This window comes from Lacerta agilis, chromosome 9, assembly GCF_009819535.1.
Source record: "Lacerta agilis isolate rLacAgi1 chromosome 9, rLacAgi1.pri, whole genome shotgun sequence".
In the NCBI taxonomy this organism is placed as follows: Eukaryota; Metazoa; Chordata; class Lepidosauria; order Squamata; family Lacertidae; genus Lacerta; species Lacerta agilis.
This window is the reverse complement of record NC_046320.1, coordinates 25,885,525-25,909,803: the sequence shown is the minus strand read 5'-3', so window position 1 is coordinate 25,909,803 and position 24,279 is coordinate 25,885,525. Positions and strand designations below refer to the sequence as shown.

Here is a 24,279-nt window from a genome sequence, read left to right as displayed (position 1 = left end):
TTCCCTCCCCCGCCTTCTGTGGCACTTTATTTTTGGGGGTCGTCCTCCCGCTTTCTTCCATCTCTTGAGAGAGGGCGGGAAAAAATAATAAACTCCCAGCGCGCGACTCTTGCCAGGAGAAAGACGAGTAGCCCGGGGAGCTGCGGAAAGTAAACTCCTCGGGGCTTGCCCCTCTCCCTCTCTCCCTCCCTCTTCAGCCTCCCCCATCTCTTCAGCCCCTGGCAGGACAAGGAAAGGAACTTGTACAGTAACAGTTTTCTTTTTCTTCTCCCCCCCCCCCCGCATTCCCCTCATTACCCACCCCTTTCCCGCGATTCCCCCCCCCCCACCAGCTCCCCTTTTTTTTGGCAAAGTGTATGGTGCGTGTGCTGCTGCTGCTGCTCTTCCCGGCGCTGTTGGGCTAACTGAGGAGAGAAGGCGGAGGAGAGAGTCCGTGCTAAGGCGCCCTGGGTAAGTGGCTGCGTTTCGCGCGCTTTGCTGGTCCTAGTGCCCGCGTCCCAGGCTGAGGTGCCGAGGAGTTTCGATGAGGAGCCGGTGCCTGAGTGTGTGCGCGCGGGGGGTGGGGTAGGGGAGAAAAGGGGTCCTTCTCCCTCCCCTTCGTTTCCCTGCTCCCTGAACTCTCGCCTATTTGGAAAGCTCCGCTTGAGTCGCCTGGAAACTTTTTTTTTAATTTTGGTTTGGGCTTTTGTTCTTTCTTTCTCTCTGCCGGCGGCTTTGCTCCCTGTCAGCGGGGAGGGGTCGGGAGAGAGGAGCAGGGACGGCGAGCGGGCGCAGTTGGGGGTGGGGAGGGGGACGAAAGAGAAAAGAGAACCCAGAGCGACTTTCGTTTGGTGCCAAATGTGGGGCTTGACGGTGCCCTGTGGAAGCCATGCAGCGCTCCGCCGCCGCGAAGTATAGATGTTTCTAAGACCGTGGACATGCAAGAGGCGCAGAAGGAAGGGTAGCATTGCGTGTTTGGGGTGCATGCATGTGGGTGGGTGGGGGTGATCGTTGCTTCAACTTGATCAGCCGTCACCTCGTGCGAGACAAGACAGAAATGTTGTCCTGACTAGGAGACTCGTCTGTTGACATACGTGGTGTCGTCGTCGTTGTTCCAGCGTCATTTAATTTCTAAGGGCAAGCGGAGGATTTTGCCTCTTAGGATTCAGTATGTTGCGCTTTGCTGATTTATCGACCTTCTCTGGTCACGCAAGGTGTACATACGCATTACTTATCCGAAACACTTCCCTCCTAAGATAGCAAAAATCTAGTCTTCTACGCTACTGGACTCTATATTTTAGATTTAGCGCAAAACTACTGCTTTCATAGCAATTTCATTTCTCTCCTTCCCCCTTCATTAATCCAGACCTTTATTTGTAAGTGTGTAATGGAAACTGAAGGAGTATAAATGCCAGCCTGGGCTTAACTTGTGGTAGACTTAGGTATGGTTTCTGTTATCTGTGGTGTGATCTGTATGGATAAGATTGTCTCTTTTCATAGCAGTGCACTTATCATCTGTTGACAATGTATTTGTCAAACCTTTGTAGACAGTAGCAGAATCCACTGGGTGGTCTCTGGAAGTTGGACGTTCAGACTTTACTTGGGCTTTTGTTACTGTGCAGTAACAGAAAAACTGTATTTTGATCTTTCTTTAAACTGTCAAAAAAGGCAAGCACAAAAGAGAAGTCCATACTCTAGAAGATCAGATTGCAGTATATATTTAGTCTGAACAAAATCACAAATTGCTTGTAGAATGTTAATTGCAAAGTATTTTTCTCCCATGCGTTCACTACCTATTATCTGAAGTTTTATAATCTCAAAATAACTTTAATGGTAAATCAGAATATATTTCTGTAATATGTGCCTGTTATGTTTCTGTATGCAGAATCTCAGTGCTGTGATTGTATTGTGATTTTCAGTTTTAAAGCAGTGCATATAATGCCTTAATACATATCTTTGAGAGATCCAGTTTTTCACATACTGTATTTGATTTCCATATTTAGGACTGCAGGCTGATTCCTGCTTAACATGGGAGTAAACTGTAGGTGATTTAGAAGCACTAGTCTGAGTAAGCCCGCAAATAATGCTTGTGCTCCAATTAACAATGCTCAATTTCTGGGTATGAACCCTAGCATGCATCAATAACTATAATGCATTGATACCTATATTGATGCACACAGAGATATATGCATACTGAAAGTGTTCAAAATTAACAGTTTTAAACCCCCCTAAAAATGTACATATATGCTTAAGAGTTAGCATATCCTGGCAAGGGTCGGGGCATCGAGGCCACTATAAGAACTCTTGACCACATACACACAGTCTATACCAGAACCTAGGGAATCTTTTTAACTGTATTACCATGTTCTGCTTTCTATACAGTCAACAACTGCTTACTCACTTTGTTTCCCAGATCCTTTGCTCCAATAAACTGAAGTGACTGGATTTAAGCCATTGTTGTCCCATTGGAGTCTATACTATGATAGTTGGCATAAATTAAAGTTATTGAACTTCTAATGTGGTAGATTGAGAGTAGCTTCCATAAATTAGAAGATAGAAGGCTTAAATGTGCTATGTATAATTTCTGTTGACCTAAGAAGTAAGGAGGAAGAGTTTCCCTGCATGTGAAGAATAGAGGGGAAGCTATGGTTCTGATTCTCAAGCCAGTTATTTAGAAAGAGTCAATTCCTGCTCAATGGGACTACTTAGGAGTAAGTGGTTGATTGCGGCAGGTAGAAATAGTGTAGGAAAAAGTACAGGAGAAATTGTATCCTGGAAAAAGTATTTTATAGGACAGGGAGGAGACTGCAATCATACTCCTGATACAGTAGCAAGCTCGTATTAGTAATGCTCCTTTATTCAAAATACAGCTACTTGTCGTTCAAAGGTCAGTAAAATAAAACATTTTGAAATGAATGAAGCTCAAGTATCCAGTTGTGAAATTGAAACACAACACTATTCATTGAAACCAGTGAAAAATGCTTATTGTCCACTCTATATTTAGCAGCCATCACCACCTCATGCCAGGAAGAATTGTCATATTGAATCTTAGCCATTTTCTAATATTTTCTTAATAATGCAATAGGTTAAAAAAAATAGTATGCTTTAAAAAAGCTTAGGCTTATGACCTCCATAGAACCTTGTCCAAGATTCCAGTACTGTCAATATAACACTGCTGTTGGTTTCACTGATACTCAGATTAAATCCTACTGTCAGTGCAAGTCCACAGTTCCCGGAGAACCACCAGGCCTTATATACGATGGTGTATTGGAATGAGTAGTCCTCAAAAAAGCCAAAATGGCTTTAATTTTGGATAATAAAATCAGGATTACCTGAATAAATGACTAAAAATGATATCTTTAAATCTATCTTGACCTTATCAAGTAGTCCCATTGACCTCAACAGAATTAAGGCAGAATAGATAATTTTCAGATTGGGGCAGTAAGTTGCAAGGTCTTTGTAATTTAGCAGAGTTCATATACATTTTAATTTTCATAATTCTTAAACACATCTATGACACTTTACTTTTTAAATACAACAGTAGAGCAATTGTATGCATGGGCATGGCTGCAATTTTCAAGGTAAATGAATAGCTTTCTGGGTTTGGTTTGGTTCTCTAACCTGTTTGTGAGGTTTGTCGTGTTGACAGGTATAGCTATACTGAGGATCTTAACATTTGGTGTGCAGAACAGAAATCTTCTGTTACTTGATTGTGAGGTATCTGTTTGCTTTAAGAGAACTCCACTATGTCAAGTGTATTTCATATACTGTACTGAAAGAGACCTTTTCCTCAGCAACTCTTTGAAGTTGGAGGTTTCAGTTATGTTTTCCATGCATACTGTCTGCTTGAGAGTGGCAAGTTTGAGAGGATTTTAGTTTTTTTTATTGAGTTATGGTGTTAACAGGCAATGACCTAAAGGTTGGCAAAAATTGAAAAAAATATTTAAATTTTAAGTATAATCTTAATATTGGCAGTTACCAGTTTTTAAGAAGCCAGGTTTTGTAAGTTACAGATGCTGTAGAGGATATCACTGCATACTCTCCCCTTTTTGGTTCCGAAACTAATGACTTGCTTTTGTCTTATAAAACATGATTTATTTATTTATTTATTTTCATAGCAGGCATTATCATAAATGTTTTCTTATAATTGAGATTAATGTGGCTGAGCAAAAGGAGTGGTTTGAAGGGCTGTATTAATTTTGTGTGTTGTTCTAATCAGTTTTGGATACAGCATTTCACAATATATCAGTCTGCATCCAAACCTGCCTTATAATGTAGAATTAACTTGTTGGTGATTGATAGTAAGACTGCTCCATCTTGAGAAGTCATTTGTTTCAAAACAAGTGTTAGGGATTCTAAGATTTTCAAACCACTGGGTCATGCAACTTTGACCTTATTGTGGCCTGAATGAAGCTTGAGAGAAAAACTGAAGAGGAAACAAGTTTCTTTTTTTTGGGGGGGGGGAGACAATGCAGGTGTTTAATTCACTAATTAGAGACAGATTTGTACATTTCATCAAACCAAAGCATGACAGATATAAGAAACAATTTGTGATTATACTATTTTCTTTCTCTGCACTTCCATTTATTTTCAAAAATATTTTGAAATATGACGTTTTACAAGAATCTTATATCAGTTTAAGTCACCTGACTATCTTATCTGTTGCATGCTAATAGTAATTACTCTGGCGATGAAAGGTAATACACAGGGAAGTTGTTGTTTATCTTTTTCTACTGCTTTTAAAAACTGTTTAGTGGCTTCTCTAATTCCTGCTGTGAAATTTGCATATTTTCTCCTCTGTCTATATTCCTTTCAGCTCTGTCAGCATTTAGTTCCAGACAAAAAGTAAATATTCACATTTTACAATGGAGTTGATACACATATACAGTTCACTAAAATTATTCTCTGGCAGAAAACTCTGAAATCTATAAGCATTTAAAAATAAAGCAGAGAAGTAAAATATGATCCCAAGTAAAACAAACGGGGCACTTTTAACACACGTTAACTTAGGTCATTTCAGTAATATGAGATTTGTTTATGTGGCATTACTTATATTTTATATTAAATATGTTTGGTGCATGATTTATAGTTTGAAGAATGCCATTTTCAGTCTATATCCTGTTCCTGAGTAAAGGGGGGGAAATAAATTTCAGGAGTGCAGTTCCATTCAATTAGAAAACCACAAAAATGCCCCAATTGTGAAATGTCCCCTAAACTACTTTGTTTAATATTTGACACCTTTGTGGAGCAGAGGTGGTATGTTTCATAAATCTGTGACACTGCTTTGTCTTCGCAGATTCTGTTTATATTATATATTAGAGTGGAGTAGCTGCACTTTACTCCCTTACGAGTTCTTAGAATGTGCATGGAAACAGTATTGTTTGCAGAGGGACTCTTACATCAGGATGATATATATTTTCTATATGCAAAACATTAAAGTTACATAATTCACATAAAAAGAGAATCTTAAATTTATTCATGTAGGAAATGTCATAGCAAAGAAGAAAAACCCCTGCTTCTTACTTGCTTTATTAGTGCCAAACTATGGTTAGGTATAAGGAATATTTATAATATGTATTTGATAGCATAAACAAAGGAAGAAAGGACAGGTTGGTGGTTTTACTCTGAATATTACAAGTTTCATTAGTGTGATATTGGTAATCAGTGAGAATATATGATTAGTGTATTAAAGTTAGAATGCATGTTAATTTTAGAGTCAAGGAGTAAATAAACATATTAAAATAAAGATTATTGGAAGAGCTTGGTCTAAGTATGTTGTTTACTCGACCTTATCCAGTCTCACTGATATATGATCACATGGATGCAAATAACATCTGAGTTTCCTGAGTCATCTCATGTGTATTATTATTATTATTTTACAATTACAATTATAGTAATGCATAGCAGTAAACTGGTTTTCAAGTATGGAAAAGCAAACATAGTGAACAAGTGTCTTTGAGAAAAAAACAAAAAAGTATTTCCCTCTAAGATGAACCATATAACAAAACAGTCTTTAGTTCAAAATACTATTTTGTAAAGCAGCAGAATATTATTTCCCTGACATTGTATATGTATGCACAATTCAGAGTCTGTACAATAAACACTTTTCATCTTTTCATTTAATCAGAGGGGCACTTGTCTGCAGGATGCAAACATGCATTCTGTTTAAGTTTTGGTTTTGATATTTTTCCACTCAAACTTTGTGGGGTTATATGATTTTATGGACAATATTAGTGTAAATTGTGTTCACACAAACTGAGAATGCATGTATGCACAAGCTATTGTGGTGATGCAATTCGCCATTGAAAGAAATGGGACTACTACTACCACAATAATTTGAAGATAAGACTTTAAATTTCTTATGAGAATAAAAGCTTTATAAAACACCCACAACACTGATATTTATTCTTTTTTCTATGACTATATTTAAAATATTAATGAACAATGTAGTCTATAAGGAAGAGAATAAACTATAGTGTAGTTTTTATGTTCGCTTGAAGTTATTGCATTGGTTTGTCAGAGGAAAAAGTGTTGTAATGTAACATTACATTATCAACGTTATATATTAATGTCTACTCAGAAGTCATATTGTGTTAAAATGATATTTACACCTAGGTAAGTCCACAACTGGACCTAATGGTCAGGGGTCCCTTTTTACCTTTAAGTCTGTATAGGATTTGCAGCTTAAATGAAGAAACAGCTGTCTATAAACTAGTCAGTTTATTTGCATTTTAAAGCATTATAGGAAAGTGGTCAAATAGCATTAATTGTAGAAATGGAGTGAGACATGGAATAATGTACTTAAGGCGGAAATTTTAAGTTTACTTTCCCAAAAAACAAACCCATTGGATTTAATGGGTTTTACTTTTGAGATTTTACTTTGGGATCTTGCACACGCAAAAAAAGTTCTATCAGAATTGATAGCACTCTCATGTAATGGCTGCAAAAAAATGTTTAAGTCACACTGATATTTTAATGGGACTCCAGTATGCTTAGCTGGGTGTAGAATTGCAGCCATATAGGTATTGGGTGTGGGATGTAAGTTACAGTTGGGCTATAACAAATACAGTAACTGTATTGCTTGCTATGAGCAGCCTGAGTTTTAAAATAAGAAGGAAATAACCATTGTGTCTAATTTTGAATTTATTTTTTTCTGATACCTTGAAAAAACTGTGGCATATAAAGAATTAAAAGTGCACTATTTGTTATAATCATTGCAAAGAAAAGTTACTAAAGATTTAATTCACTTGTGAGTGTACATGTGCTGATCATTACTTAAGGCCTTTCTGGGTAACATACTGGTTAATTGAGTAAGCTGTGAGTCAGGAAGTGCTTGATTCAGTTTAGCCACACTTGCACTGAGTGATCTTAGGCAACCCACTATCTTTCAGCCTCAACACTTGCTTTGTAATATGGGAATAACAATGCTGTCTTTTTAACAAGACTGTTAATGGCAGGGCTGAGTCTACAATCACTGGTAGGACACCTGAATCAGAATTTGGGCATCAGCAATTATTTATGTTTGTATTCCACCTTTCTCATAATATGCTACCCAGGTGGTCAGTCATCCAGACATTGACCAGACCCAGACCTGGGTCTCATGTGACTTTATGCCCTGAAAATTATCAGTCAGTTATTATTTCAATGTGTTGGGTGCTGTTTTCTACTTTGGATTCCCAGATATCTTGTACAGGTCCTGATTACTGATATCCTACATGTGAAGCGTTTTGAGCACTTAGAATATTGGGTGGAATCCAATTACTGCACTTGCACTCACAAAAGGGCTTTTGATTCAGCAGAGGCATCTGCTAATGGAAGAAGATGAGATAATTTTTGCCAATTCCCCCTTCTCCCACCACTCCCCCCAAATCAGCTCCAGACAGTTTAGGAATCCTCTCCAACAGGGTGGAAGATAGTGTGGGAGGGCGAAGGAGGGATGGCAGAAATCAACTATCCTCTTTAGTTAGTGGATGCCTCTGGTATATCAAGAGGATTTATGTGAACACAAATTCCCCACCCCCAGTATTATATAGAAATTACTTCGAAGTGAATTTTTGAAACCAAAGTGATGTTAAAACAGTGTTGCTATTTATGTAAATTATCAAGCAGAAGAGTTTTGGTTAATGACTAATTCCTGGTCCTTTAAAATATCATTAAAAAGTTTTCTTTTAGCTAATTAGAAAGAAACAAGAATGTGTAGTGCTGTATAAATACAATTGGCTGAATTTTCCCTATAGAGTGTCAAAATTCTGGTTAATCTGAAACTACTTGCAAAAGTAATGAAATTTTCTTCAGCAGTAATAATTTATCTCTATTTTTTTATCTAATATCAATAGGCTATAACTACTGAAAAAACGAGGAGCATGCTACTAATTTCACAAAATGTCAAATTGTTGAAGTTAGTTTAAAAATTGAACTATATGCAATTAAAGTGTTAAGTGTATTATTAGCAACTATGGCAAGACTGAAAAATTAGTGTACATCCTCCTACAATTAAAATAGTACCATTCTTTTCACCATAAAAATGTTTCGATATTGCACAGTTACTGAAATGTGGGTTCTGCTGCTAGTATTTCCCCTGACCCCCAGGCATTATTACTTGCTGTAATTTCAGAATGGGGATCCAATAGGATTCATCTGGTTTTTCTTAACTCTTTTTCAGCAGTTATTGAGGCTAAGAGGTCGCTGTAATTTGACGTAGTATTAGATATGGTGTATTGTATTTACTTTGAGATGGCCAATTTCTTTGCAATTTATATCTGTCTCAATATTAAGCAATTATTCTGATTCATTACAATGCATCAATAAAACTCACCTCATTTCTAAACTACGTAGTCAATTATAATTTTGTACTATTAAGTTTCATAAATTCATAATACATAATTTCTTCAGCTGATTGTCCGCATTTTGTCCTATACTAGGACTTTTAAAAGTAAATTTTGTTTAATTTTTGCATTGAAATTTACCAGTGAATATAAATTTCTTAACATCAGGATAAAGTCTGATACTTCATTTACACCACTGGAGTGGAAAGCTATTAATTTCTGCTTAGAGCTCTATATCACTTTTTCAGGTAGTTTAACTGGGAAAAAAAGCTTAGCATTGTTCTCTCAGAACATTCTGTAATAGGGGTAGAACAGCAACTGGACATGAATGAATGCGCATGTATTTCTCTAGTTTTGGGTGGGGTGGGGGTGGAGGAGGAGAAGGAACAGTTTTGAAGCTTTATTGTGCAATGACCAGCCAACCACGTTGCACGCAACCTGCTGTTGTATCCTGGTTTATAAGGCAAGGAAGTGGGATACTAGTTTAGAAAAGCGGGACTATCATGAAAGATGGCACACCCAGGTTGAATACTTCATATTATGGAATGCTGAAAAGCAATGCTGAAATGTGACAAGACAGACTGATAAGACTTCAGGTGAGGCTTTTTCATTTTCTTTCATCCACAGCCGGTTGGCAAATAAAGATTTGGGGCAGTGGGAGCCTTTAAGCAGTGCAGTTTTTCTCCAGTTCATATTGAGCTTGAATTAACACGTATTGATCAGCTAATGGGAGACAAGATCACAGGGGTTAGATCTGTATTTTTTCAATATTTTGTAAATTTGAATTCTCTTAAGCACCTATTCAGTTGTATAATTGCAACACACAATTGGATTTCCTCATATGCAGTTAATGGGAAGATGCAATAGTACTACTATAGTTTCAAGAATGGCACGGGGTTCCCTTTATTTTTAAAAGTTTAATGTTTTCAGAGTGTTTAGTATATTACAATTTTGATGGTCAGTGGCAGCCAAGGACATGAAATACTCACTTTTGTAGGGGGGAGACCTTCATTCCTCCATATGACTGGGCCTTAAAAAAAAACCACCTCAGTTTAATCATGTCTCTTATATAATGTAACCATTTTTAACTTGAGTACTCCTACCAATGTAGACGATGGATTCAAGCTTCTTTTACAAATTAAAAATATTTAATCAAATGTGTAGCTTTCAAAAAAATAATTGCTACAGCAAATCAAAACTAGTTCTTTCTTAAGTAGTTTTGATAGAAAAATATATTGGTGGCTGCAATCCTATATATACACCCGGGAGTTAATTCCACTGAATGCAGTGGTGTTTAGATATGTATAGGATTGCATTGCAAATAAAATACTTAAAAGTACATGTGTTTAGCATTACATTAAAAATACTTTTAATGTGTATAGTTCATGGTGAAAATGTTTATAGTTAAAATTAAATAAAAGTTAGATATTGCCCTCCATGGGATGAAGGTTGTCCAAGTGTTTTCTAGATATTGTCAAAAGAATGTTAGCAGTACAGTAAACAAAATAAGAGCATTATCTTGCAACATATACATGTAAAACAGTAATTTAAATCTATAAAGCACATTTTTCTTAGAATATAAAAACTTCAGTTAATTTATTTACTAAAAGTATAGCCTTGTGCCCAATCCTATTAAGATAAGTGGGACACATCAAATAAATTTCAGCTTATGTGTCAAGATTTTTGTATCTGTGAAGATTGAATAGTATTTGCAGAAGCCAAAAATATATATATTTAAAAGAGCTGCAGAAGGTAAATATCCCATATAAATTATTATTTTTAATTAGAGAATAAGGATGCCTTTACTCATTTATAATTTGGCTTCAGATTGATATTTTTATATTGTAATAATCAAGTCAGTTATTTGATAATTATTTTAATCATTTTGCACATATTGCAAGCATGAATTACCTAATTTAACAATGGAAAATGTAAATGGTGCTGAAATGCCCTTAAAATGAACAAGTTAGCTACCTTGGTCCACGCCTCTATGTATTGGTATCTGGAAAAGTAATGGCTCACTTTGAAATCTTTGGTTGTAGCTGAAAACGTTTTAATAGTGTACATAGCCTATTTTAAAAGGTTTAGAGGACAACAAAGGTTCTACAGGATTTCACATGTATGAGTGCATGTGTGGTTTATTCCTATTTTAATTTAAAGAAAACTTGAGCAACTGACATACTGATTATAGGACAATCCTGTGCCATAATATCCACTTATTATTTCTCAACCTTTGCAGTAGAGTGATGTTACACTTTGGAATGAATTCTGATTTGAGCAAAAGGTAAATGTGGTCTTGCTGCTACTTCTGTGGTGATTTGTAAGCTGTTAAGGCTAGGCAAGAATGACAGATATGGCAGCTTTATGGGTTTTTTGTATTATTTGTAATGGACAAGGATAGGATTGCACAGTGAACAAATATTTGCTATTTATATTGTTGGACTGCGGTTTAAAAAATATGCCAACATTTACTTGTAAACATTTACTTGTAAAAACAATCAGAGTCTTTCACACAAGTAGACCTATTCTATTTTGTCTTAAAATTTTATGATATGTAAGTGACACTTGGTTTGCCAGTCATATATTCTTCTGGAGGATCAGGATCAAATCCGCAGTTGAAGCTGATGTTGACCAACTTCATTGTCTTAGCCCAACCTACTGCACAGGGTTGTTGTGAGGATAAAATGATGAGAGGGAGCAGTGTATGGCAACAGGAAAGATGAGATATACTGTAACAGTAATAGCAAAATAATGGCAAAAGCTTAGCAGGTGGCTACTGTGCCCCAGATTCTGAGTTTTTGAATGTCTCTCCCACCTAAAATTGTATAAGCAATATTTATTATTTCTGTTTGATAGCAGAAACATCTGCTATTTTATAGTTAGTAAATAAATTAGGTTTGGTCTGTGACGTAAAGCAGCCTTAGGATATATAAAATCAGTAATAGCTTACAAAAGGTGGTGATTGCAGTTACCTTCTGTGAACATTTTCATTTATGTGTTGCCTGATTTAAAATCTACCTCCGGCCTTCTCATCACATGGCCACCATGTGGATATTTTTTGAAATGGCCTCTGTGTGGCACACATTTGATATTGCAACCCATTTCTTCATGTTTGCTTGCGATACAATTTGGCCTTTTTAACATGGCTTGTCTCCAGGCTCCTAACAAACATTTCTGTCAGTGATTTGTGACTGTAGACTGTAGTCAGAAAAGTCACAAAATATGGCCACCACACTGAAGAAGCTGGTCTGTTTGATAGCTATATTACGAGAAGCAGTTCTCAGTTTTCTTAGCCTTTTTTTAAAAAAAACTTCAACAGATCAGTAGTATTCAGTAGAAACTGCCTTGAAACTCTCAAACAAATTAATGCTTTTCTGACTCAACAAATTTTCTTTCAGTGTTCTATTCTTATCTGTTGTATGTAAATATTTACACATTTCCGTAATATTAGAAAAGCAATAGTTTTTTTTTAATAGAGATAAAAGTAGAAAACAGGAACGCCAGCTTTGTATGTTTTGTTTTTGTTCTTTATTATTTATTGCAAACATTTAATTCCTTGCCTTATGGTTTAAACATCTTTGAAAGTAGCTTATATAATGAAAACCATTGATGAAAATAAAATTAATTGCTATTTTTAAAAACCAGCAGCACTCAATTCATAATGAAGTAGAATGAAGATTCTTCAAGTATCTCTGGTCCCATACTATTTAGGGTTTCGAATGTTAAACAATAACAAAATACCAGTACTTTGATTTGTGCTCAGAACAAGATTGGCAGCCGGTACAATTATTTCAGAACTTGTGAGATATGTTCCCTTTGATCAGTGCCAGTCAGAAACCTGATACATCTGATACTTAAGAGGCAGCTGCACATACAATTCATTACAGTAAGCTAAGTGGGATCTTAGAGGGGCGCGGGTGGCGCTGTGGTCTAAACCATTGAGCCTAGGGTTTGCTAATCGGAAGGTTGACGGTTCGAATACCCGGGACAGGGTGAGCTCCTGTTGCTGGGTCCCAGGTCCTGCCAACCTAGCAGTTCAAAAGCACCTCAAAGTGCAAGTAGATAAATAGGTACCGCTCTGGCAGGAAGGTAAACGGTGTTTCCGTGCGCTGCTCTGGTTCACCAGAAGCGGCTTAGTTATGCTGGCCACATGACCCGAAAGCTTTCTGCGGATAAATGCCGGCTCCCTCGGCCTATAGAGCGAGATGAGCGCGCAACCCCAGAGTCATCCGCGACTGGACCTGATGGTCAGGGGTACCTTTACCTTTAAGTGGGACCTTATCAGAGCATGGATAATCATAGCTAGACCATCTCTGGGTAGGGTGGTCAAAGTTAGTGAAATGTGCATCATGCCATTAAACTACTTGGGCCTTCAAATATAAGGCTAGATAGATCAAACCCAAGGTACAAACGTGATCCTTTAAATAAGACCACAAAAGTTATTAGTCTGCAAACAATAGCTCGCTGATGACTGGCAGAAGAGGGAGAACGCGTGTTGTCATTTCTACAGCAGGCCACTACATTTTTTATTCTGTGGGTGGAGAGGAGCGATAGTGGGTTCTCTTCCTCATCTGCTAGTCCATTAATGGATCAGCTAGCAGTTCTTGTTTAAGGCTACCAGGCTAGTGCTTAGGAGCAGAGTTTCACCTAGAAAAGGCTAATGTAAACTGTGTACCAACACTATCTCCATCTGGACTAAGTTTCCGATTATTGGTCATGATCAATTTCCCTATTCTTGACAAGCAGATACATAGGGTAAAGCATTAAGAAAATTATCCAGACTATCCCATCTTACTCTATTTTACTGCAAGCATTATCCCTAGACTTCAAATTGTGCTTGCTTTGTGTGAACTTGCAGTTTGAGCACTGCATTATTTGTGTAAGTTTCAGTCACTCTTGACTGACAGCATTAAACAGAATTTTGGCATGAGATCACACTACCTCTGCATTGTCTTATCTGTGCGTAGTTTTGTGTACATGGATGATGTCACTAGAAAGCACCTTAAAAGCCACTGATACAGTACCAGGATTTTCTTTGTTAGGATCCAAAGAGGTAATTTGTGTTCCTCAAAGGACTTGGCCATGACCAGTAGGATTTTCAACTTTGAAAAATGTAAGCTGCATTTACTAAAACATCTCAATCAGTTTTAACTAGTTGTTAAGTTTTGCTGTTGTTAAGATCCTGACCTTTTAAGCATTGCCGGGTTTTTGTTTTTGTTTGTAATACATGTCTTTATGGGCCAAACCATTCTTGCTAATCTTAAACTTGGCTGTAAATTGCATGCCCCTAGGAAGTCATATTCCTTTTAAAAGTCTTGTTGGTTAGAGAGCTCTGCCTTACTTGTTTCCTACAAAATATGTGCCAATTACTTTGTAATCTGAAGTACTTGTTCTGAAACTATGCTTTGCATGAGTATGTTACAAATGTTTGGCATTGTTAATTAATTATTGCTGTCTTGCCTTTCTATAAATACCATGGATGGGCCTGTGTAAATTCCAGGTATGAGCTTCTAGATGAGCCTTTTTTTCAATGTTTATGCTTAGCCATTCCATTAAGCTGCTATTTTGCCCATGAACGATATCATATGCTGAATCAGATGGCTGCTGTTAGTACAAAGATGGATTGTGGCAGTTTGGGCCAGTCCCAGTTATATTACTGATAAATCATAATTTCAAGTCAGAAACCATGGGCTGTTAATTGTAAGGGCTTTGAAAGCTTAACTTGTGAATGCTTCCTTATTCTAACATGTATAACAGAGATCTACCTGTTTTGGGAAGCCTTATTCTGGAATATAAAAAAGATACAATGCTGTTTATGCAACCAGGACACACTGATAAAGTTGTCTGATATAAGGATTTTTAAGGTAGACACAAGTCTGCAAGGTTCATGTTAGACTAACAGGCTTGTTTTAAATGAGATGACACACAAAAATGACCTAAGCCAAGTAGCGATGTCACAGTTTGAGCTGCATAGCTGCCCTTGCGTTGGCACAGAGGTCATCTTGCTTGCTGTTTTCTTTATACATCAGGCTGATATAGCGGCATATCATTATCATTGGCATTTGATAAAAAGTTGTCATTTCCATCTTCTATTTTACGTGGTACATTTATATTATTATTTTTTAACCAGCATCTGAAAAGAAAAACCTGATAGTTGATAATGGAAAATAACTATAAGCAATTCATCCAATTGCACATGCAAAAACTCATAATCAAGCAATTCACTGCAAAAACAATTGATCAAAAATGTGTATTTTATGAGTTTTGAATCTACCAGATCTTCTGCTTCAAATGCATGAACGTTCTCTGTTGCTATTACTATATTTTCCATCACCATACCCTTGTATTCAGCAATTTTTATTTTATTTTTACATGAATTCTAATGTTGAGAGGTGAATGATGGATCTTTAAAAATAATAGAAATTTTAAATAAGTTCAGCTGGGTTCATGTTTTTGTGGCAACATACAAATGTTTCAGAGTTTGTGCTTTAGGTACCTTAGTCGCAATGGAAAAAGATGAGAGAACTGACTGAACAGAGTTGACATTGATGTATATTTTTGGGTCAAATCCAACTGAAAAAGTACTAACATTGACCATTATGTATTAATTATTCTATTCTTCTCATTGTTACTAATTTAATGAAATTGCTCCAATATAAGTGGTTGCAATACATAAATGTTAATTAACATTTAACGCAGCAAAAAGTTAAAAAGCACTTTCATCCAGTCTTGTTCATAAGCCCCAAGAAAGGTACTTGCTTGTATTCCCCCCTGCCTTGTTCTAATCTGCTATTTATTTGTCTTTTTTTTTTTAATTGAAGATTTTCTTGGTTTACAAAGTGTGTGTAATGTCTCTCATATTTTTCCACAAAACATTTTTACGGATCAATTTTAGTTGTTGAGACATTAGGGAGAGGGGGGGGAAGAAAGTGGGTGGGATGGGTGGGAGGGTGGGGTGGGGTGATGATATTTCTATTTTCCTTAATATATGTAGTATTTGGTATCAACGTCGCTTGTGTTGGTTCTCTGTTGTTTGCTTGTGTTTCTTTGGCGGTGAGAGGTTGCGATTGGCGTAGGGTTTGATCATTTGTGGTTGGCTGTGGTGGTCTTTGGTTTCCTGTGTGAGTGGGGTGGGTGGGTGTTTTGGATCAGGTTAGCCATATTGATTTGTATGCTGTCGGTAGATTTTTGTAATTGTCTTGTTGGGCTGTGTGATCTGCTATTTATTTGTAAAAGGGACATCTCATAAATTCAGGCTAGTTTTTTTTTTTTTTTAAGTAAAAAAAGCTTAGCAGAGTAGAAACTGTACAGCTGCCTCAGTGCTTCCTGCCGCACACATACACTTTTTCCTGCTGCGCAGGTCACTCCATTAACCTTTCCCCCTCTATACCAGGAAGTAGGAAAGGGCTTCTTTTTGTTTGTTTTTTTCCTGAAGGAAAGTGCTACCATGGTTAGTCCAGCCACACCTGTTATATTAATTTTATTTTTTGATCCTTTTTGTGACAGGTGTGGCTAGAGGGCACCGCTTGCATGTGAGCCAGTTGAGCTTGCAAAGCAGCAGTAGAGCACTCAGCTTTGCCAGTCAGATCAGCTTTCAGAATGGCGATGCAAAGTGTCCCTGTCACATTTTGTCAACACAATCGGCTTTTCTGGAGTCAATATGAAACCCAGTTGGTCTGGCAAAGCAGTGCGCTCACACCCTGCTTTGCCAACCCAGTTGTTCGCCATTTAGTTGCCAATGGTGGCCAGGTGAGTGGTTAAATATGAGACTATAATCAATTTCCCACTACTGCTTGGAGATCAAAGAGAGCTTTAACTTCATTTTGATAGTCATGACTAAAATTGAGAAAATAAGATGACATTGCAAAGGAGAGTAATGGTGTGTATATAAAAATGTTTCTTATAGGTTCTCTTCTTTTCATGCAGCATCTAGAAAAGCTGACCACACTGTGCAACTATTAAAAGTTATGTTGGAGAATATTCCTCATTTATCTGGTCACATTATATGAAAATAAACCTAGAGAAAAAGGTGGCTTATAAAGTCAATATTGCAAAACCCTTTTAAAAAGTCTAAAATGTCCAGTGTCCATTTCTAAATAGAAAATAGAAAATTCTTTCCAGTAGCACCTTAGAGACCAACTGAGTTTGTTCTTGGTATGAGCTTTTGTGTGCATGCACACTTCTTCAGATACGAAGAAGATACATTTCTAAATATGTTGTTCTCTGTATTTGTGATTTTGTAAAGGGAGATCAGGGTAGTGTGGTGTGCACGGTAGAACTAAGTTATTAACATAAGTGTTTACAATTATCTGACAAGCTTTGTGATACTTGTTAAATGGATTGAGAAAAGGTATCCAATGAAATACACTGCCCTAAATCTAGTGTTCTTATGTGTATCATCAAATATGATCAACATAACTAGTTTTCTGAAAAGTACTGTTTTTATATTATTATTATTATTATTATTATTATTATTATTATTATTATTATTAAACTCCTCTGATCTTGTACTGTGTTCTAGTATCTAGCTCTTGGATTAGAGTCTATGGAAATTGCAGTGCTGTTTTACTGTTATTGCTACAGACATAAAATAGAGTGTAGTAGATAAGGCTTTTGACATCTTGATGAGTTTATGCATTACAACTTGCTGATATTATTAGTGCATACTATAGAACATATTTTCTAGAGCCACTTCATGTTACCTTCTAAAAGTCCTAAACGGCTTTGCCCCTTCCTTGTATGATAGCCATATACACAACTCTACAGAGAAAGCCAAATGCTGCATCTTTGACCTTTCTGTTTATCAGTAATCTAATGAGACATATCTGCTGTAGTTACAGCATTTCTTGCACTAGTTCTTGCTAACAGCACAGACCCTGTCCATTGGGGGCTAAGAATATTTAATCCTTTAACGCTGACATATACAACACATAGCCATGTCAGCTACAGCTGTTTCCAAACATCAGTAACAAAATTATAGACAGGTTTTGAAGCTTCCGTGGTGAAAATGAATACATCTGAGGATTCAACTTGCTGACAGTGTTTATGTAATTTAATCTTACCATCTGGAAGAAAGTAAACATTTTTTAGAAAATTAAAGTTAAGGAAATAAACCCCTTGTGGTTTTTAAATTTTGTTATGTTCATTAAAATGTACAATTGCAAGTTCATTGTAGCTTTTATCTTGAAGATTATTATTCAGAAACCCTTGAGACATCAACTCTTATGTTAAAAATTACTTTTTTATTCCCTAGTTGTGATTTTATTTTTTTGCACATCCTGTAAAAAAAGGAAGAATGAACAAAGTTTTTTGTTGTAGTGGAATTGTGAAATAAAAATATTATTAATCTCTGGATCCAGCAAGTGTTAAAATTTAATCAATACTTCTAATTGTTGGAATGGCCAAGCTAGGTGATAACCTGGGTGATGAGCCGAGGCATTAAGCGGGAGTAAGGGGCTTAGTGCAAGATGGCAAATGGGTGGGGCCCCTCCCTCAGCGGAAAAACCCATTGTTTAGAGTAGAGAGTCTTGGAGCAACGATGCGATCTAGATGGAAAGCAGCAAGCTGGAGAGAGAGTTAGAGAAATATTTGGCAGCAGTGTTTGATTTCTATTTGAATCTTAAGGCTGCAGCTGTGGGAGAAACAAGACCCTGTTGGCATGGTAATGCTGTGAACGCCTCCATCATATAAGGACACCACAGTCTCTATTATTCCAAAAGGAAATACAAACTCTGGGTAAGCATCTGGAACCCCTGGAATTTTTCACTACTCAGAGATTGGGGTGGTGTGCAACAATATGATTAGGTCTAAAATATTTTAAATATTGTTTATACTTAAGTTTTGAGGATTTAGGCCAGAGGGACTTAATACAATCCAGTTGGTGTTCCTGCGCTCACAGAAGGGCTTTTTAATCTGGATATTATTATTTTTCTCCCCCCCCCTTCCCCAGGCACCCCCCATGCCTCCTTCCATTTTGTCAGGCAGGAGTCCCCCAACCCTTTGAAACTGATTTGTGCATAGCACTAGGGGCTGCAGGGGGAACGGAATTTGCAGAAATTGTCTTCGCTCTTCCATTAGCAGAGGCATCTGCTGGATTGAAAGCCCTGAATGCAATGGCACCAAGTGGATTTTTGCACATTGATAATAGGCTTAGGTTCACTTACAGTCCAATCCTAGGCATGTTTTGTCAGAAGTAAGTCCCACCATGTTAAATAGGGCAGACTACTTGCTAAGTGTATTTAAGCTTCCTATATGTTGCACTGTACGTGTTGCAATTAGTTTCTTCTTGACTTATTCATTCTTTGAAGCAATTCCAAGTTTCCAGTTTATTTGTTTAACATTTTTTAAAATTATAGTTACCGGGTATGTGTTTGGGGTGGTTCTTCCATTTTTTTAAATCTCCCGTTAATCTTTACCTCCTCTCACTGACTGCAATGGCAAGGAATTTACTGCACCATTTCTTTGGGGATTATCAAAGGAATGAGGAGGCTTTGGATACTGTTGTTCCTTGGCTTCCCCGCAGAACACATTTTTCTTAAGCTCTAACTTGCATGGAGAACTGACAGCACACCATGGAGGACTCTGCCCATGGACCTCCCTTTCTGCCTGCCCGGAGGTAAGTTCACAGTGTCCTCTGGGATCTTAGCTGCTCTCATGAGAAGCAAAGGCTCTCTTAAAGGTTGAAAAGGGGTTCGTTATGAGAAATCAGTTAGGCCTTGTCATAAAAGTGAACATTCCTGTTTGATTCCACAAGTGGCATTGGAGTGAAAAACATAGAACTGCTCCCCTTAATTGCAAATGTACCAAGAAATAAAGGAATAAGACAAAAATGATGGTTAAAATAGGACCACATTTTATTAAATGCATCTGCAGGAGAATGAGAAGTATAGGAAGCTAACATTAACTTCAGCCTTGGGCAGCCTGAACCTTGTCCAATTTAAGAGCATGACAAAGCATAGCTCCAAACTAAAAAGTGGTCCAAAGCAGGCCATAGAGGTATGACCAAGACATACCACGCTCATGTTCTAATGACACAGGCACCAGCATGTATCTGCATTGGTGCCAGGTGTCCCTCGTTTTGCCTTTTCCCTGACTGACAGCATCAATGCTTCCACACTTAGCATAGCAGGATTGTATTCACATGTGCAAACTTTTCTGACCAGTGAAGTATTTTCCTGTATCACTGACCACTATGAATGTGGAGCTTCTTGCCTCCACAGGAACTAATAGAGGAATTAGTTCCTTAAAAGGTTTGAAAAAGACTGTATGGGGGGAAGGTTCAGAGGGTAGAAGCTGAAGGCATTCTCCTATAGATGAGATACAGAGGTGGGCTTGACCTCACTCCCATTCTTAGACAGCTGGGGACAATAAAAAAACAACAACCCTGTACATTTGGCTGTCAGCATGCTCTGTTTTTTTCTGGCCAGTCAGTTAGGAGTTTCTCCTTGTGGCCAGCCAGAATAAAGAGAATCTGAATCCTTTTGAGTGGCAAATCTAACACCAGCACCCCAATGCATTTCAGTGCTCATGGGGTCCCAAATAATGTTTTGGTGAAGCAGAATGCTGCTCCACCATCCTTTGATAAAACCAGCACTTTGAATTGGGGCATCAATATATTTATAAAGTTGAGTAACTATATTCTTGAAATACACAACACAGTTCTTGAGGGCTCCTAGGGTCCTTCCTCCATAGTAGAAGCCAGTAACCTCCAAATTACCCCAAAGTGCTCTTCTAGCTAGTTATCCTTGCCACCCACACTCCCACATGGGAAGCATGATTATGTGCATGAACCGAGATGTGGTAATTTGATCTTCAGCATTTGACTTTTTCTAGCCAAGCAGTAAAAAATGTTCATAAAATACCCTTCCGTAATATTGTTGCTTGCTCCTCTGGGAAAATGCCCAATATTACTAAACCAGGATCCATACTGAACTGTAATGATATTTATAGTATCAAGTCCTGACACAAACACCATGACTTGAGCATGACCACATATAGATAAAAGTTCTGGATTCTTTGGAGCCCTTTATAAAATTGAATGAATCTCTGACGGAAATGTTTTCCACTTTAATGCGGGTAAGACATTTTCATATCAATTTAATAAACACAGAAACACTTGTCTCACTGTTGTTTCGATGCATCCCATGTACACTTCCCAGCATGATTTCAATGCTTTAGAAGAGCCATAAGTTATACTATAACTTACGTAGCAACAAAACCATTTTCTACATTCTGGAAGGTTTATATGCATAACTGTTCAAAGCCAGTTAATAAAATATGAGTGAGAATATGATTACGATTAGTTACTTCAAAGATATACAGAGACCATTTCAAATTACAAAAAGGAGGCAATACAGAAATAAAATTAGATTCTCTACTGAATAATACCAGTAGATTTTTATGTGTAAATAAATTTACAATGAGGGCAGTGATAAGCCCTGGACCAGCTGATTGTGAAACACACACTGCATTGGTTTAGATTTTACCATTGTGCAGTACGTTTGTAAAACTAAGTGATGCGCAAATCTTGCCAAGTCCTAACTTTATGAATCTGACCTAGACAGCTTGTTTGAAATAAATACACAGATGAATAGGTTCTTAAACATTTATAGTTGTGCCCCGTGTTAAATGAAAAGACCATGTTTAATGTTGATGCAATAAAAATTAATTAGTTGTAAGTCAGGTTTTGCTTCAGTTGTAATTAGTTTAGTGCATAATTATTATGTCTAATAGCAATCTGAGATCTGCAAGCATTTTGATCTTATTCCAAGTTTTTAGAATAACGCCTTTGTTAGATTTATATCATCAGTGGCTAATAAAATCTTATTAGTCAACCATATTACAGACACTGTAATTTTTAAGTGGCTGAAACAACATTTACACTGATGTCAGTTCCATCATGGAGACATATTTTACCGTGAACATGTTCTTACTTAATTGGAAAAGAATTAAATAATATAATGCTCATAATTCTCTTTTTGGAAGGAAATGTTTAATGTCTCTTTCCTAAAGTATATATTACAGAGGGCAAATAGGGGTTTCCAAAAAGCAAACTCAGAACCCTTTCACACACAATTTGGCGTTAACCCCCCCCCCAGTTTCTCGACTAGATATTTCATAAAGCTTTTAGTATAATAAAAACAAACCTTAAATGATTGTGTGAACCTTAGATCTTCACACAAGTGATTTCACATATCTACCAAACTCTTGTCCTCCAGCTGTGAAAAATCTGAAGGTAACAAATGCTACAGTTTTGTAGAATGTTCGTGTTTTGGGTGTGGGTTTTTTCCACCCTGCAAGCTATGAAAATTCAAAGACTGCATTTCCTTACAAATGTTTATAAATGGGAAATCAACTCATCCACCCATATTGCTAGGGGCATTGAAGCTGCTTCCTCACAAAGTGATCCTGCACTGCTGTGTTAAGCCAATTGCAAGAGTCTATCTCTATCCTGTTGGAAGATCCATTGGAAGGAGAATCTATACTATGGATGCCATGTGCAAGTGCAGACAGAAGATGCCTCAATGGAAGGCAAACTGCAGGATGGAGGTGAAGAGCTGCTGCTTATAGATCTCTTCACTCCCACTGCATGTCTGTGTGCACCAGCATAAGAGGAATGTGCCTCAGCAGAGGGCAAACTTCAGGAGCTGCTGCTTACAGATCTGTTCACTTCATTTGTGTCAGCGGAGCAGGAGGAGTAGCTAGCATTGAAGGAAGTGCTGGTGTTTTCATCAGTAGAGGAGAACATGCAGGAAACGTTTGAGGCCTGTGTCTGTGCACCAAAGGAACAACTGGCTAATGCTGAATTGGGTGAGAGAGAAACCCCCCCCCCCCAATGATTTTGCCCCCTGGGTGCCCCAAGATGGCCTTGTGGACTGGGAACCAGTCCCTATGCTGGGTGCAGCCCTTAAGCAGGCCTCAGCAGCCAAGGTCACCCAGGGTCCCCAGGGTTTGGGGAGCAAGAGCCACTGGGAGGATTACCTGTCTTTGGATGCAGGAAGCATTTGAGAGATGTTGGGAGTGAGCAGTGAGGGGAATTCCGGGTCGCCAACTTGGGTGGACTGGGCCAGCTGATCCTGAAGAAAGTTTTCCCGGATAAAGACTTGTGGCAGGACATGGATTTGCAGTTTGGGCCAGAGTATGAAGTAGACTCGCCAGGGGCAGCAAAAGGAAGAAAAATGGTGATTTCCAATGTGCCAATGAGGCAGCAGATATGTTCCTAGAGTTGTGTCTTGAAGCCCTGCTTGCAGTTTTGGGACTGGAGTGTGAGTTTGGAGCCTCTGATCCACACCTAGAGGGGAGGTAGCAGAGGGGTTAAAAGGACTGAATCTGTGAATTGAGCCTCAAAGTAACTGTTGAACTGAGAACTCTGTGAAATTGTGCTTTTTTGGACTCTTCACCTATTTGCTGCAGTGTTCCTTCCTGCAAGGTTTGGCAATAGTGTTTGTTTTTATGCTGTTGATTTGTGTTTTTTGCGTGTTTGTGCCAATGGGAGCTGCTCAATATTTTTTAGGAATTGTTCCGATAACTCTGTGTGTGCATTAGAAAGCTGCTTTCTAATAGCACAAGGGAAAGAATGAGCAAGGTCTTTGGGTTTTGCTGCTCTGGTATTGAAGCTTGCATCTTGACTTAAACATGTCCAAATCTCATCAACTCTGGGCTGCCAAATGTGGGTGTCTGGGAAAACTGCTTTGGGATGCAGAACAGTGACTAGGGAGTGCACCAAGGAGAAATTGCAAGGCCTGAAGAGATCCTGATCAACTGAAACTTGCTGGAAAGGAATAAGCTGTTACTATAATAGTTTTGAGTTAAAAGTGTAATTGTGTTTTATTATCTGTGTATGATGATGTGTGTTCTAATGCCTTTGCTGACTTGTCTGTTATTTTTTTCTACAGAGAAGCTGTATTTTGCTGTTTGCACATCTGAGGACAGATTCTGTTTCATGTGGGGGGAGTTTGTGGGTGCCAGACCTCTCTAATCCCTGGGTCCAGCAAGTGTTAGAATTTAATCAAAGCTTGGGATGTTAAGTTGAAAGCAAGTCCTCTCTGATCCCCAGATTCAGCAAGTGTTAAAAGCTAATCAAGCCTTCAAATTCAGGAAAACAGCTAGGCTAGGCTTCTGGTGAGGCGTAAGGAGAACAAAGGAAGGGGCTCTGTGGGAGATGATAAATGGGTAGGGCCCATCCCTCAACTCACAGATAGTGAGAAGAGCAAAAGCCAGAGTTGAGAGTTTAGGAGTGATGTGACTGAGAAGCAAAACAGTAAGCTGGAAAGCCAGAGAGGCAGAACAATGGTTGATTTCTGTTTGAATCCAATGCTGCAGCTATGGGAGAAACAAGACTCTTTAGGGCTGTTGATGCTTTGAACCCCTTAACTGCAGGCTTAGATTGTATATATGTATAAATAAACAATATATCATAGACATCACAGTCTCTGCTGTGCCTCATTTCCAAAAGGAAACATGAACTCTGGGTAAT

At 37.9% G+C, this 24,279-nt stretch overlaps 1 protein-coding gene across 10 annotated transcripts in view; it reads left to right on the top strand.

Annotated features, from left to right (window-relative positions):
• Window positions 1-354: 354 nt before the first annotated feature.
• The window catches only part of TENM3 (teneurin transmembrane protein 3), a 399,040-nt gene continuing 375,115 nt past the window's right edge, over window positions 355-24,279 (top strand). For 9 of the 10 annotated variants that reach the window (XM_033160987.1, XM_033160989.1, XM_033160988.1 and 6 more), the window contains exon 1: window positions 356-450. The gene's annotated coding sequence lies outside the window, so the exon portion shown is untranslated. Of the gene's footprint in view, window positions 451-24,279 lie in introns of all 10 variants that reach the window. The other variant, XM_033160981.1, reaches the window with a different exon arrangement.